This window comes from Phalacrocorax aristotelis, chromosome 3 (genome assembly GCF_949628215.1).
Source record: "Phalacrocorax aristotelis chromosome 3, bGulAri2.1, whole genome shotgun sequence".
Lineage (NCBI taxonomy): Eukaryota > Metazoa > Chordata > Aves > Suliformes > Phalacrocoracidae > Phalacrocorax > Phalacrocorax aristotelis.
This window is the reverse complement of record NC_134278.1, coordinates 76,048,180-76,065,602: the sequence shown is the minus strand read 5'-3', so window position 1 is coordinate 76,065,602 and position 17,423 is coordinate 76,048,180. Positions and strand designations below refer to the sequence as shown.

Genomic DNA, 17,423 nt, shown 5'->3' with positions numbered 1-17,423 from the left:
CATTTTCTTTTCTTAGAAATATTTGGCAATGGAAGCATTCCTTGAAAAAATGAATATTAACACATTCATGTGGGCATGCACACCTGCTTTCCTCCTTTATCACAGTCAGGCACAGTGGAATCATTACATATGTTTCTGTTGTTTGGAGCTCTACAGGGTCATGACATATCCTTCAGACTTACTTTTTATTTCCTGATCGATGGAAATGCAGCCACAGTCAAGTGTAAAATTATATTCATGTACCTTCTGCCAAGAAAGAAAAAAAAAAGAACAACAAAGGAGAGAGAGAAGCTTTTCTGATAAGACTGAAATCAGAACAAGATTGCTTTTGATAAAAGATTGATGAAGAGTCATTCACTGCTTGCAGGAGAAAAAATTTGTGAAAACAATTGATATGGGAAGCTTTTGATAAGACATGCAAAAAAATTTGATTTTAATATTTATCGCTTGTTCCAAAATAGATAGGCAGCTTCTGCATGATGAGGTCATGAAATACTAGATTGGTTCAGGCAAATTCATTACTTTTGTCCTCTTTTTGTTCTGTTTTGATATTAGTCTGCCTCTTCCCAACTTTATGTAATGTAATTTTTCTGTCATCTTTTATAAAATACTTGTGTACTCATCTGGTATGAGAGTAGGCATAAAAATATCTTTTAGAGCAAAGAGGGCCTAAGTTAACGCACTTGGTATTTGTAAACCATATTAGAGATAAGCTCAGTAAGATCAATCCTATTCTATGGATTTGTGTTAAATTACATTGACTGGTGCCAGGGAAGTCTGCCCTATTTAGTTTTTTAAAAATCCATGAAATAGACCCTAAGGGTTTAAATCAATAAAAGAAATTACTTATGTAGGTATTCTGCAATATTCTTGTAGGATTCTTGTGTCATGCGGGACCTGATTTTATGTCTAATTTAAACAAACAGGAAAATAAGTACAAAATGAGCAGGGGAAGAAGAGAGTTTCATGAAGCGGAGGTGCATCATCCATTCAAATTGCACCACACTCTATTACTGCTCAGTCTGGACGTTAGCAGTGCAGATGCTGCCACACTTCTTAGCGCTTTTTTTGATTTTTCCTGACACATTGTAGGGCTACTACAATAATCAGATGCTTGAGGTCAGATCAGAATACTGTCTGTGGCGGGAATTGTGAGCCATGTACAATCACTAGTACCTGTTTTCTATAAGAGAAGAAACTGAAAAGACTTGAACTGTTTATGTGAGAGAGAAAACCAGCGAAGGGACATGATAAATATATATAAAATAACATCTCTAAAGTTGACTATAGATTAGAAATTTCATTCAGCTGTTTTGGGTGCATGATATAGTGGGAGCTTATAGCATAAGTGCTGTAGTTTGAGGAAAAACATCGTTACAGCTACCATGTTGACAGGCCCATTGGAAACGAAGGCAGTAGGTTTCCTAAAACTTTTCCATTTGTGTTATAAAACTATACAACTGTGTGCAAATAATAAAAATATCTAGAAAGACCTGGAAATGAATGGATCCTTACACTAATATTACAGGTGTTAGGTAAAAATGTTTCCATAGGTAAATTTTGCTGTAACAGCCTTCTGCAGAGTTTCTTATGATTTTCCCTTGAAGCAATTGATAGTGAGTGAGATAGATCCTTAGGGGTAATCCACTGTGGCAATTCCTCCCTTATCCTCAGGTTACTATTATAGGTGATACTAGTGCTTTAACTGAACTTTGTGTTGTAATCCTCCTATTCCTTGCTGCCCCACAATTCTTCCTGCCAAAGTACATTTTAATATTCTTTAAAATTACAAAAAACAGTGTTAAGCAACAAGACGAAAACTAAAAATAATCTTTTCTTACAATTAGAAGCACTGGAGAGTGAAAATCATTGCACTTATTTTGATGGGGAAGGTATTTGAAGATTCTCTTTTGCAGCTCAGAGGGAAAAGTCATCTCACAGGGTGTTCGGAATTTATGAAAGTAATTAGTGATGTTTTACTGAGTACTAGATTAAATATTAGCTTGGAAAGCTATGTAAATGTCCTGAGTGCAAGAAAGAGCTGCCCCTGGGCTTCAAGCATTTGCATATGTTCATTTAGAGAAACCTTCAAGTGTAACTTAAATATGTGTAACTATGTTTTCATCTCTATCATTCACTGATTTGTGCAACTTGTGGAGCACAGATTTAAATTATCTTTTTTTTTTTTTTCATCATGAGAAGACAGCTTTTAATAGTGAGTTGCATCATTTTGTCTTTGTGAGTATATCAGCGCTGCCCGTAGAAGTAGTGCATCAGTGTTTGTACTGAGCCAAGCTAAGATAAATATATTCTATGTGCATTTTTGTTCTGCATACATCCTGGGTGGTGAAGGCTGACAGAGGATTCCTAATCCCAAAAGCCTCTGTTGTGCAACAGCTCCTGATGTACGGATATATTACGATTAACACAGACATTGAATGGAAGTTAATTAAGGGTTTAGAACATAATTTGGAAAATATGCCTTTTACCCATTCTTCTCTTTTTTTTTTTTTCCTTAGGTACGGTGGGAGAATTGTCACTGGTCATTGCTGTCAGCAAATGACAGTGCAGGTTTACAAGTAGAGTAGTCCCATCTTCAAGAACACTCACCCCCTGTAGCGGAATCTCTATGATCTTTCAGGATTTTTAAAAATATTTTTATAAATAAAGCTTTATAGAGAAAAATTTCACCATTTTTTATGAGTGCCTTGTGGCTATATCTTTAAAGGTGATATATAGTAACAATTTTATGTATAAAAAAGTTCTAACAGGAGCATAAACTATTTCTATTTTATACAGAAAAATAAATCTGATAAAATTAATATGGTTACACTTAATTAATACATATGAATTTCTTTACCAGTTGTCTTAATTTTGCAGTAATTTCTATATGTTCCTGTTAAAGGGTTGCGTTTATATATTACATGTATGCACAGATGATCACAGACAGTTGAATGCCCACATTTGCAAATGCTGTATTCATGTCCCTTGCTCATCCTTCTTGTGAATGAGCACTTTTTAGCTTAACTGTCCCTGATGATTTAAGGCAGACATGTCCCAACTCTTACCTGGGTTGTGGGAATGCATTGTTTTGCTTGGAGGGAGGCATAAGGTGGCAAACTTCTGCTGCCTTGTGATCAGGTGCCTGCCTGTGCTCAAAGTGCAGCTGTGGTCAAGGATCCGCTGATGACATCAGGGAACAGATTGTCCTAAAACCCAGTATGTGTTTTGTTGGCCAGGCAAGAGATTGGAAGTGCATCGAGTACTGTGACAGAGGACATGGCTGCCTGGCCCCAAAACAGTTCTGTGCTACTTACAGATAAGGAGCATTCAGAAAAAAAGGAGTCATGAACAGTCTGGGTTTGCACTAAAAGTACTGTGTGTGGTGTATCCTTGGATATGCACTGTAAGTACGATGTATGCGTGATCCTTTAGCAACTGCTGAAGCTTGGGCATCTCCATGATTTGCATTCATACCCTGATATTGAGTAGATCCTTCCTTCCAGTGGCATCATAATGACAGGTAGATCTGTCATCTGACAGATGACATAGATTAATGACATAGACTAAATAGACAGTTATATTAGCTTACAAAATCAAATTATTCTTTTATAGTAAAGAAATCTGTGGCAAAAGTGGTGATTCCATTCCTATATTAAAATACCTCATTTTGTCTCTTACACTGAATCTTGGGTTTTGTGCATTGTCGACGCAGGTCAGTGAAACACTTTATATATCTTAAATTCAGAAGGGGTTGTTTTCAGCTTACACCCACCAGGTTGCTAATACGGTTCTAACTTATTTTCCGGTGTTCATATTTGGAAATGAGTGTGATTTGTCTTGCATCAGTTTAATGTGGGTCTCTGTGCTAAGACTGGCAACAAGATGACCAATTAGTGCTTTGGTCTAATACTTTTAATTGTGGTAGATACTATTAATATAAGAACAGTTTATTTCCTATATTTCTGTAAGCCAATTATATCACGCAGCGTTAGCCATAGGTAGCAACAGCAGCTGTTTGGCTCTGGATTCTAGCTGTATTCCATGCTATTGTGCAAATTTTTTCAGACAGGTATTTCAACGCTCCTTCTCAGGAGCATACTTGGATCCTAGTCTTAGGTTTCTCACTGCCCACCCTGTTTGTATCATCTTTCACAGAAACCCAACTTCTTGAGCTCATAACCCTGCTAAACCACCACAAAACAGGATCTGATGCTAAGTTCTTATGTACCCAGTCCATCCATGCTCAGCTAATCAGTGGGGACATTATGTTAAGATCGGGGCATAAAGTAACTGCCCATGTACAGGTAGTTTCCTGATATAGCTTCTCCATGCAAGCAAACAGGACTTACATTATGTCCTTGTACTTCCTGCAAGTGATCTGAATACTGCCAGTAGCAGATGCACCACAGTTTTCAATGTTATGAAATGGTCCCAGGTTAAATCATGCAAGCAGCAGAAAATCTAAAAATAATAACAAAACGTGTTTCTAATGTTTTAAAAAACAAACATAAAATATAATTTTTTTTCACAGTTCCAAAAGATTGAGAAAAGCTTTTGTCTTTCCATCATGCTTTAGAAGAGAAACAATTTTGAACCGTTTTTACCAGAGAAGCAAATGAATTGCAGTATTGCGGTTCTGTGCTGAAAAACATCATTGTCTCCCGGTTGTCTAAATGTTTGGGTTTTCCACGGTATGCCAGATAAAGTCAGCATCTACAGAGACTGAGTTGTTTTTTCATATAACCTGTACTTTGAGCCCTCTAGGTTCTCTTAGATCTATTAGCTATGGCCCCACAGATGCCTTCAACCCCTTTCAAAATGTACTTGTGCCCTAAGGCAGCTTGCATTCACGGGAGAAGGTGTGCAGCTTGTTGGAACTTGAATACATACACAGCTTGGGTGCTGCCACTCCAGAAGCAGTTAAAATAGTGCTAAAATCTGAAGACACACAGCTTCAGCCCAACAGAGGAATCTCTCATCCTGCTTGTTTCGTGTGAAAGCGATATCTAGAAAGCCATATCCAACCGGCAGTGCCTTGTGAAAAACAGCATCCAAAACCTGAACAATGGTTTCAATTATTTGCAGAAAACCTTGCATCTGTTTGCATTATTTGTTGTTCACTCCCCTTCCCAATCACAGGACAAGTGAAAGCAGTAATTGGCAATTTCTCATCAATCTAATGGTGTTGAAAATCTTATTTTCTTTTTGAGATTGCTATATTAAATTACTTGTATACTTGATTCTTGTACTTAACAAAATCAGAAAAAGTTGTAGTAGAGGAACTCTTGCTGGTACAAATTCACCTAAATGTATGAAAAGTGTGGATACTCTGGAGTACAACTAGTACTAGAACCCAAATAAACTGAGTTTCAGTCCTCTACCTTAACTAAAAAAATAAAACATGTCCACACATTTTAGAGCTAAAAAAGGCAATAATTTATTTAAAGTTGCGAGTTAAGATTTAGCCTCTGTTCCTTGAATTAAATTATACAAACATCTCAGTGTTGAACAAGGGAAATTCCTTCCCTTGGCAGAAACACAGGAAAGCTCCCAGATGTATGGCCCTCCCTATCCACTCAAACCAGCCCTTCCCTGTTTCCCCTGCATCTTCTCTGTTCTCAATTTCAGTGGTAGCTTGTTTGAAGAAAGGAGGAAAATTTATGCTATATTTGTAAGGGTTTCAATTTTACATCCTGTTAATTGCAGCCAGCCAACCCTAGCATCTTTTGAGGGGACACTGATAAAAGCATGTGAATACAAGCTCCACTTTGCTCTTAACTGTGTGCTTCTAAACATGCACATGCTGTGACTGAATTCACTTCAGAGCTTTTCTCACTCAAGGCAATGAGAATAAAAACCAAAGGGAAAAAAAAATGTAACTTTGTGCTTGTTATTGGCATGAATGTTCTCAGTCACTTTTTCAGAGGGACCTAAGTTGAGGCTGGACAAGATCAAAGAGCCTTAGGAAGCCGAGTTGGTAGCATCTGTACCACAAATTACGGTGTTGGCCCTTGCAGGCATAAAAGCAATGTCACCTTTTACTTCTCAGCAAGATGAAAATTCCAGGACTATCAAAGCCCATCCCAGGATGAAGTTAGAAAGTATTCTCACACCATGAAACAATAATTAACACAAAGAACACTGTGAGGGTAAGGGTTGCATTTTACCAGTTGGAGTATCCACCCACTCTGATAAAAAGCGTGCGAAAAGAGGGAGGATGCTTGCTGTGTTCTGACGTGGCAATCCCTGTCACAAAGAGCTAGAAGCTGTGCTGGTAGTCTCTATGTTTTTATTTATTGAAGTGTGATGGCCATTGGCTTTGTCTTTTTCTTTTCTTCCCTTTCTTGTGTGGTTGAATTACCTGTTTTCCAGCTTTAAAATGTGTCTGCATTTTACTGCTTGTTCGGTTCTAAGACAGAGATGGTTTCTAAGTCCAGGTTTACAAAGCTTAATTCCCATTGCTAAGGAGAGTTCACAGGAGTTTGTATGCTTTCTTAGCACAACTGTTAACAAGGCAATTGTTTTTAAAAGAATAGATTTTTAAAACTTATTTTTAGTGGAGCTAGTCAAGTGAACCAGGTCTGATCCTCTGGGGAAACCATTATGATGGTTTTACTAGATACACCAGGAGAAAGAAATAGTTAGTAATAGTTGTAAAACTTGTTAAATCTCCACCCTGTAAGAAAAATTATCAACAAATCTCTTAAACAGAAGCGTTTCAGTACAGAATCACATAATCACAGAATCACAGGTTGGAAGGGACCTCAGGGATCATCTAGTCCAATGTTTCTGGGAAGAGCAGAGTCTAAACAAGATGGCCCAGCACCCTGTCCAGACGACTCTTGAAGGTGTCCAACATGGCGAAGTCAACCACTTCCCTGGGGCGGTTATTCCAATGGTTGACTGTCCTCAGTGTGAAAAATTTCCCCCTGGTGTCCAGTCGGAATCTCCCCAAGAGCAGAAGGCAGCATACATTTACTAATCTTCACTTAGTCATTCTGTGGTACTTTTATCTGTTTCCTTCAGTCTCTATAAACCTAGATAAATGTAACTTCCAGCAAACCACTGCATAAAAGTCTGTGAATAGCTAATTGTTGTTGGCATAAATCTTAATAAAAGTATGACCTTTAAATAACAGTAGTACCTCCCCCTCAGACAGTCTGATATGTGTCTGCTGATGCCTTTGACAGGAGCTCAGAATTAGACAATTAGGGGGTGTCTGCACTAGTGTCTTTCTTTGAAGCAGGAGTGCTTTTGAAATGGATCTCCTGATCATCCCCATTTACTGTGTTTTGGTTTGCATCATGGGGCGGCCTCAGAGTGAATGAAGTAGATGTTTTTGAATGAAACTAAACAGGGAGATAAATTTCAGGACTTCACCTACTACACCCCAGCGGCAAAAGAGTATGCAGTCATTAAGGCAAGACTAGAGGTAGTCTACCCAATCATGCCAAAAACCTCAGTCCCCAAACTTTAGTGTGGTTGTTAGGTCCTCGGTACCAACTGTTTTGCTGTGGAGAACTGCTTCTGTTGATCTGCATTACTTGGTAATGCAAGTTAGATTGCTTGCTTATCTGCTTGGTAATGCAGATGTAGCCTGGCAGACCTCCAGAAACCGCCATCTCAGGAAAACTTAAAATTTTTGGCACCACTGAATTTCACAGCACATGTCCCTTCCCATGATCGCTTATAGTTTTCCATTCTTCCTGCATGTGTTTCAGAATCTGAGTCTTGGTCTGAATCCAAATTACACAATTTCTAATCTAATCCACATGAAACAATATAAATAATCCAGAATTTTTAGACGTTCAAAGTAAGAGTTAGAATTTATTGGTGACACACATATAAAAAGCATGTAACATGGCAAACAATGTGTGCAGAAGAGAGAAGGCCATGATACAAAAATCTTCAAATTAATTTTCAAGAACCTTTTGTCTTAATAATCTATGCTTTCCTAACTAAATTTGAATATTCAATTTCCCTATCATAGCTTTTCTATCTTAAAATTGAGAGGCCTCAGAGGGAAATTGAAGATTTTTTTCCAGGTAAGGATAGAAGCACTCTCTTTATGCAGGTTTCCTTTATCTTTTTTAGGGGTCATTTTTCTCTTGTTCTGATGTTCAAAAATTTCTTTCATCTGTGACTCAACAAGGCTGTCTCACCTCTCTTTTACAGTGGTAAATTTAATATACAGGTTGGTTATTTAGCAGAATGAGTCTGGGTTCATATTTATGTCATGTTTTCAATTTATGCTAGACTTTTTTTGAAAAATCACACGGATTACTTGAAGTAAAACAAAAGATCTTTTAATTTTAATTCTTTATCTCTTCTTAGCGTTCACCTTGTTTGTGTTAGCATATGTTCTTCCTTTTACAATAAGACATGACTGCATATGGGGTGGGAAGGAAAGAGGTGACAAACTATGCCCACATGTACTGCATGTAGGGATTAATTTATTATATGAGAGTTTTCTGATATGGCACATATTTTACAATTAGGGATTGTGAAGAAAATGTAAGGCAACTATTTTGTAACATGCTTAACTATACCTCTAGCAAAGCTTTCCCAGCCTCTTCTACCCCAAAGTAAACTCTAATTAGATATGTAGCTACACTGCATGATATTGCACTGCATAGGCTTTTCAGCAATGACCAGCAAGGTTTTTTCATCCTGTTGGGATATTTTTGGTAGGCATACCCCAAAAATCAAATCTAAGACCACCTTCACCTGGCATAGTAACTTAGGTTAAAAGAAAGCATTCAGGTTAAATCAGGGAAAGCTCTGGAAAATATTTGATTTCTTGTCCATGTTTATACTAGTGGGTTAACAAGTTACCAAGTAAACCCACACAGGATGCCCACTAAGTTTTATTTATGGCCAGTCTCATAGCAACTGCTCAAACTGATATATAGATGCATGCCCTGGGATAAGTAGAAGACCAAAGTGCTCTTTGGTTGGGATGTGTACCAGATTCTGGCCATAAAGCATGAAAAAGACATCTGCAAAGGACTATTTGAAGTAATTGAAATAAATATTTATATCTATTAATCTTTTGATGCACTGGGCAATAAATTAATATGAAAATTCACTTTCCACAGTGGAATATTAACTATACTTAGGAATTCTTCAGAACTCTTTGGAGAAGGGAATTTCCCAAATTCCTTTCTGCAACCCTACAGCTGCTACCATAGTCACCCCATCAGCACGAGGGACCACTGAAGTCTTTGAAATGTTTTCAGAGTTCCGCATAGTAAGTGACACCCCATTTTTTCTAACACAATTTATGTCTCATTTATGTTCTGACACCTATTAGGTGTCAGTGTGAGTCCACTTTCATGCCTATTCCTCACATGCTCACTAATGCTGAAGGTACATGTTAAGTGAACACAGAGAAGTGGGACCAGATTGACAGCTTCTACCTGGCTGAGAAAAGTTAAAGAAGAAATTAAAAGAAAGAGGAATTAAGAATTAAATCATATGTTAATCAAACAACATATAGCCCACAGTCCTGAGGCTGTGCTGCATGCTGCAGACTGCTAACAGTGCTGGTTTATGGACCTTTTCTGAGCTCAGTACCTTTTATCACCATTTAACCCTGAATAAAATGTGTCCAAAATGTAATTTATTCAAGCATTTTACAATATACTTGTGTTACTTGTTCTTTTTTGGTGTAGCTAGAGAAGAAACCAGAGTAATGGAATATATGATCCATACCTGGTAAATAAGAAGTTTTATTATTTTATGTTTATAGCTGTAGATAACATGTTTAGAGACTGTAAGTTCTATCAGGTAGTTCAGTGCAGAAGATGGAATAGTAATGAGGTGCACTGAACTGCATTTAGGAGGCAAGCAAGCATTCACAAAAACTTAAGTGCATTCATTTTTAATTTTGTATTATATATTTTTCATTGATCAGTTACTTTCTATACAGACATTATAATAAATTGCAATTTTATAGGTGGTTCTTAGTATACAGCACATGAAATTACAAGAAGGAAAAAATTGTTCATTTACTGAGGAAAAAAAGTTTCATGTGATTTTAGTGTTCTTTTGACTGTATTTCTCTTCCATTTTATATCACCATGATATGTTCTTAATGTCACTGTTGAGATACTAATAGCTTTGTAAATATAATACAGAAAAGTTTGGTTGTCTTCTATGTCATTTGCAGATCATTATGCAGAGTTTGAAAGGGAATAACCATAATCTAAGCAGGTATTTTAATGTTGCAAACTGTCTCATATGCTGCCAATAAAAGATTTTTATTTAGTTTAAGGATTAATTTATCTTTCAGGAGTTTGTGCTAGAAAGCCTACGTTCAAGAACAGTTATCATATTAATAATGTCTTGGTATTATTAATGCCAGTTGGAAATATGTATATAGAATTGCTAAGGTCTTAGATTGTGTACAAAGAATAATAACCCTGCAAAGTTCCTGACTAAGAATTATGTGTGCTTTCCCTCCACTGACCTAGAAATTAACATTAAAGTTTTGTGTCTTATAATGTGAAAAAAGATGGAAATGAAGCATAAAGAGATTTGCAGGTGAAGGAACAGGGGGAATTCTGACTTAGTTTAAATTTAGTGTGAGAAACTCTAAATACTATTGGTTGAATACAATTCCATTTCCAGCAAATTATTAACTCATTAAGGGACTAGTCAATATAAAATCATAAGTCTTGTACTTCTCGTTAAAGAGTATACTTCCGAGCAGAAATTTTGTTCAGACCTATTGTGTTATGCTGTAAATCAGAGGATTTTATTTTTGTAAAGGCTAATCAAGGCTTTCTGCTACACAGAGGGACCATTAGCTGAAAAAGCTGTAGTAAATCACACGATATCTACCTATTTCCTCTTCTCCAGCTTCCATTGTTCTCTTTGCTAAAAATTAATTTGAATGTGTGTGGATTAACCCTTTTTGTATGACATTACATTAAAAAGTACCTGATAAAAGCTAAGTAGGAAGCAGTTCTCATAGTGGGTATACCATGTTCCACATGGAAATTCAAAGTGAAGGTAAAATTTATGGTCTTAAGTAAATGTCTCAGGATTCTTAGGATTATCTTTCCTTACAAAGTGTAGGCAGAGTTTCTTCATCTTGCCTGACACTTTCAGGTGGGACAGAGTCTTTACAGAGGTCTTCAGAAAGTTCAGTCTCACAGGAAGAGAAAATACATAGCAATACCTACCAATATCACTCCTATCCTTACTGTTTGCTCTAATCCTGAATGATCAATTGGCAAACACAATCAGGACTGTGACAGCTTCTCAGACAATGAACATTTCTCTAGGGGAGGTTGCAGAGTGGCCCTGATTTGTTACTCAGGAGCCTTTCCTGGATTCCACAAAACTTCATTTGGCTATGTAAAAATAATTATTTTGCCTTTTGCTCTACCATTTTCAAACAGTAAGAGACAAACCCTATATCGTACTTACAGTACAGTAACATCAGATTAGGTCTTTTTATACAAAAATATTATTTGTAATGCTGTTGTGTTTTGGGATGAAAGTTTCAGGGAGTCTTTAGAGTGTCAAATTACAGAAATATGCAGGCAGTACACGTCAATCAGCATAGGTCACTTTATCAGTCCCTAAAATGTGTCCAAAATGTAGTGTATTCAATGTGGGGTTGTAAAAAAGCTTGGCAAGAAACAGTTAATTACCTTGTGTCTTAACGAATGTGAGGTTTTAGTAAGATACCTGCAAAGGCCACCAGTACTTAAAAAACAAAAATAAAACAAAACAAAACAAAAAAGCACAAAAAAAACCCCAAACCAAAACAAAACAAAAAACCCAAACATGTAAGAGAGAATAAAGAATAATATCAGAAGGTCTATTTTGAAATTAAGACATACTGAAAGTTCTAGGAACACTAACTCAGCCAAACCCCAGGTTTTAGATTTCTCTGAAGAAGGTTTTGCTTTTTTGTAATAGGAATGTCTTTCAGAGACATTTGCTTAGGCTTTGGTTACTGTCCTAAAGCAAGCGTTTCAAACATAGATTTAGGTATCATCTGTCTTTTCTTTTTATTCTTCAGTTCTCTTGCCTCATGGCACAGAAGTGGTTTTTCCCAAGACCTGAATAAGCCCAAACTTCAGGCTTCTGTGACAGAGAAAAAAGGTTTTCATGAGCAATATGTGAATGTAAAAATCTCATCCTCCAGGAAGTATCTTCCAGGGCAGGATGTGACTGGGAATCAGTCTATTCCTTCCCACCCCTGCTCTCCTGATCTCTAGGACATATTCTAGGGCATATTCTAGGACAGCCTAGCCAGGATCTGCAAATTCTAAAGGATGTGAAACATGGAATTGCAGCAAGTTTTTCTACCCTACCACAAACTATTGAGGCAAAAATCTAACCTTTGGGAAATACTGAAAAACAGTGATTGCCTTAGAGATAACTTTTGATAAGGAAGAGGTCTATGCATGTAATTCACATATAGTGAGTTACACGTGAGTGATTCACATAAAATTGGTTGGGTTTTTTTTTTATTCATTTGAAATACATTTAAATGCACTATCCTGCATTCTGAGCTGATGTATGATGCAAAGTTAGGAGACAACTGGTAGCTAACCTGAAAATTAACCACTCCATGAAAATCACTTAGAAATCCTGTTTTTATTCTCTCCTAGTTAGCTTGTCATCATACACCACACAGTCACTAATTTAATAGAAACAACCAGATCCATTTATAGACTAGTATTGAAACTGTAGCTGCAGTCAATACCTTTATTATAATTTAAGTTTTAGAAATCTGAATGGATTCCTCCTAAACTAATTTTAGTCTAATAATGACTTCTTAATTTTTCAGATTGAAAAACATTGAAAAAATATATTCTGTGTTCACTTCTTACCTGTAAGGCTCTGAAGTTTCTAACCTTAAGGAAAATTCAGCAGATACATTGTAATTCCAAACATTTGTCCTTTATGTAGATATCATGCACTGTGATTATGTTTCCAAAAGGAGAAAATCTGAGGATCTTCACAGTTTCTAGCATATTTTATTTGTGTAACATGAAAAATAAATTAGTAGCAATGAGCAATCATTGTGTTTCCATGTCCTTTATGAGGCCAATTTAACATTCTGTGCACTTCTCCACATCTTAGATGCCACAGTCCAGGAGTCGTTGGCAGAGATATCCTGCCACTCAAACCGAGTTACAGTGGAGTCACTGATTTTTAATAACTTGTCATTCATTCCTGTTCCCCAGGAGGGCGATGAATGGAAATGTCTTGGAGGAATAGGTGTGCTTTGGGCTGGTGGTCTTCTGGGATCACTGGAATCAATAGTATCATGAAAATCCTGTCATCAGTTTCTTGTATTGGTAATTGGGGTGCAAAGTTCCACAGAAGTGGACTTGCAGCTGAAAACTAGAGTGAGAGCTGGAGGAGTCTCACTTTTCTGAGTGAAGATCGGTGTTTAAAAGGAACATTCTTTGTGAAGTTTTCTGATTAGCTTCAATTCAAAGCTATGATCTTTATAATGCCCAGTGAGGTAGCATAAGATCTCACCACCTCTAATGGCTGCAGGTGGTAAGTAAACTGACAGGTTAAATATCTCTCCAGTGGCTCCCATATAAGTTCCATACTTTGATATAAGCTTCATCTCCTCACAAAGAGTCTGTAAGTAATAGAAGTCTCACCCTTTTTTCCAGATTTGTTCCAAAGTTATTCTTACCTAAGTAAATCATACAAAACTTGGCACTCTTCTGTTAGTCCTGGATAAAATAGAAAGGATACAAAAACACAGGTAAAATTTTAAAGGCGTGGTGGGGGAGAAGAGGAGGGGGATGTAAAAAAACATTACATAATGAAGCCACAATGAATGTGGCTTATCTGGGAAACAATAAATTTACATGGTTGTTTACTGTATCTATCTTCATTAACTGTCATTACAAAAAGAAATTTTAACCATCATATCATGTTAACAATGTCCTGTCCTTTTTTTAAAGGTGTTTTGAAGATATATTGTTCCATTTTCTCTTAAAACAAGGCAGTTTATTATATTTCAGCACCTTAATATGCAAGAGGCCTGTCTCCCAACCACTGGTGTTTGCTGCTGGTGGTGTTAAAAATTTAGTGATTCTATGTCACTCATTTGCAACTGGTTACTTTCAGCTTCACTGTTGCCTGCTGAACTGAAAATTCCCATGCACTCCCTCCTTCATTCGCTGCAATAGCCTGTCTTTGAAACTCTAATGGTAGTCGTTAAAATGATACTAGTTTTTGGATTTAGAAAGCAATGAATCCTTTTTCATAGCACATTTCTTTATACCTTTCTTTTTATTCTATTTCTTTGGAATGGTCAATATTTAAACTACTGCAAAAACTGAATAGGAAGACAGTATAAAAATTAGGGTACAAATATCCTGCTAAGTGAAGGGGTTTCTGCCTATTCACTACATTTATTTGAATAAATAATTTCAATCATACATCTATTTTTCCTTCTAGGCGTTGCTTAGCACCCACAATATTCTGAATACTAAACAAGTACAGTAATGTATAACTCTGAAAATGTTGAAAAGGTGAACTGAAGTCAAATATAGATGTGTTCCACAGCATCATAAAATAGCAAGTAGTTTCTGATTGCTGGAATTTAACTGCTGAGTGGTCTGTGTAATTTAGGCCCGGTGGTGCACTAGCTTTTTTCCCTTGCCCCCTGCGGAGCAATATTTAGTTCACTGCCACTCAGCAGACAGAATTCATACAAATCGATGGTGGTATCAGATCAGGGTGCTGATTTGCATCATTATTTTAACAGTCGTTAATTCTTCCCTTCAGATTTCCCATTGGCATGACCTGCGGAAGAGTCTCTGAGCCCAAAGCTTATTTGTTTTTTCTTTCCATACCAGCTGGTTAAATAAAAGATATTAAGTCTTCCTGCAAATCTTGCTTCCCATTTCTTAGTCCATCATGGCTCAACAGAATATTAATACTATATCTGTATTTTTTTATTTTTGGTAATCTCTGCTTTCAAGTTCATTAATAGTTCAACTTTTGCTCCCTATCTAATAAAGGATATTTTTTTAGTGTTGCTTTATTCTTGCTTTTTTGAGTCGTTGTGTGTCATTGGGTCACATCATCCCCTGTGATCAGTGTTGTTCTTCCAATAGTGTTGTTCTTCCAATTGATTTCCTTTCTGTGACTGCTGCTTTTGAAACTTGGTGTTTGTCCTTGGATTGTGAGAGGGTTAGAGCAATAGTAGAGTGAGGTTTGGTGGGCTTATTTTTCTCTCTTCTGGGAACTTCATAGACTTCTTTTTTTTTCTGTTTAGGAGGTCACCTTTAATGTGCCTTCACACTATCCATGGGAAAAGATTTTCTAAAAAATTGCTGTGCCATCTGCACTTTTACATGGGTCGTACTGGTTTGAAGAGGTGTATTGTGCTATAGGTACTTTGGAGTCCTTTTTTATTATTTCATTCATTTGCAGATTAATGAGACAACAATGTTCCCCTTATTTTCCCATCTGATACTGAAATGCAGCACAGTTAAGAAAAAACCTGACTGGAATGCCAGCATTTTGATTCTTGTTGATCATTCCTAGAAGTGTAAAATACCTTTTCTTGAGCATTTACCTTGTGCCAATCTCTTACTGAGTGGCATTGGGCAGTGTATTATCTTCTTAATCTAAATAGGGAGCAAACAGGCAAACTGTTATTGTTTCCACTCTATAGGACCAAGGGATTCATGGGCAAAGATGTGGCTCTCCAGATAATAGGAAAAGTTTGAACTGGATCTTACGTAGTTGAATGTGAACAATTGCTTTTTGAGTTTTGTAGGCAATGAAAAAAACCCGAACAACTTAAAAAATCCAGCTGGTGGTTAACATGAAATGAAAATACTTTTAATTCCTTTTCAAGACAAAACACTACAAGAAATTAGTGTTGTTACTTGCAAATCAAAGGCTTTGAAATCAAACTGTTCTCTGCACTAGTGTTTTTTCTTTAAACTGAAATATTTCAAAATGAAGTGTATTGCCCTTCTGAAAATATAATATGACCTCTGGTGGACTATATATTTGTTCGATGTAGCACACTTCTTTCAGTATTGATGTTACTATCAAAATATGTTGTCAATAGATATCAAGCAGAAATCTGTTAGAACAAGACAATTCCAGAGTTACTGAAACACAATTACCTTTTCCCTCATGAGAATTTATCTCAGTCTCCTGAAGTGACCTTCTGGTTAGCCCTAGTGAGCTGGTAGCACCAAAGGATATTGTGTTATTCACTCAGGTTGTGCTGATTCATCCCTGTGAAATTCAACTTGACAATTCAAAAGAAAATATGAAAGCTAAAGTTTTGAATAATAAAAAAAAAGTTTTAGCTTCATCTGCTATGAATTCGTTTTACTAAGTTGGCCCAACCCCATTCTCTGTAAAGAACCAGTCCTTATTACTGGTTTTCATCACTTCTAGATCTTCTCAACTCCCTTTGCTCTAGTGCAAGGAGATACTTCATAATCTATAATACATACACTTGCAGTATTTCCCTTTGGAATATGGATCACAGGCATTAATTTGGATCAACAGATAAGACAAGGCAGTATCTCTAGAATCATTAATAATAGATATTCTCAAAAGAAATGTTTCCTGAGGCATAAAACAAATACATGAAGAAAATGAAAGTGACATTGACATAAACAATTGTATCTTAGATCTGTGCCTTAGATAGTAACCTAAGGCAAAACTGAAACATTTACAGAAATAGTTTGAATTCTACCTCTTTTCTCAGAGAAAAAACTGCAGACCTAGCCCATCTGCTATCTACAAAATGGCTATAAAGCATTAATCACCCTAATTCTGGGAACTACTTGGTGATATTCTCATCCAGGTCCCTTCACAATTAAGATATGATCACAAACCTTTTTTTTTCCCTTGTACTGTCTTCTCACTTTTCTTGCAAAGGTTGAGAATTACTTTCCTCCTTTAAACACAAGCCAAATTCAATTCATATGTAGTCAGCAACATTACAAAACTGATGATGTGGGATTCCATGTTTGTTAGGGCTCAGTGACTTCCATCTCAAATATACTCAGAGTAAAAATCAAAGCATGGTGTTTGTTTTTCCTGGCTTCTATCTTTAAAATCTTATCCTGGGATCTGTTAATTAAACTTTCCTGTGTCTATGACCTACATTATCATCATCAGTAGTGATGTTCAATATTCCAAAGTTTGTTCTTGTTTGTGATAAAGAGATGCAAGAAAGCTAAGGTACAACATGTTCACCTGCCCTTTTAAAATTAAAACTTAAATTAAGTGAAATCCAGGAGTACTCTACTGCTATGGCCATAGGTATGTAAAATTGCCCAAAGTGCAAATTTTACATCTTTTTTTGAAGTATGTGGTTCCTGACAGTTTGGAGAGAGAATAGTAGATAAGATGGGGCTCTATTTGGCAGCCCTGCCTTTGTTTCTAAG

At 36.5% G+C, this 17,423-nt stretch overlaps 1 protein-coding gene and 1 long non-coding RNA gene across 3 annotated transcripts in view; one reads left to right on the top strand and one right to left on the bottom strand.

The window, feature by feature from the left end:
- Positions 1–17,423, top strand: part of PRKN (parkin RBR E3 ubiquitin protein ligase) — a 783,437-nt gene that overhangs the window by 243,888 nt on the left and 522,126 nt on the right. The window lies entirely within an intron of this gene.
- LOC142054886 (uncharacterized) lies at positions 12,538–16,953 on the bottom strand. The gene is made up of 3 exons (XR_012659701.1): positions 16,869–16,953; positions 16,143–16,270; positions 12,538–13,721 (listed from the first exon to the last, which is right to left on the bottom strand). It is a non-coding gene; the product is annotated as an uncharacterized LOC142054886 (long non-coding RNA).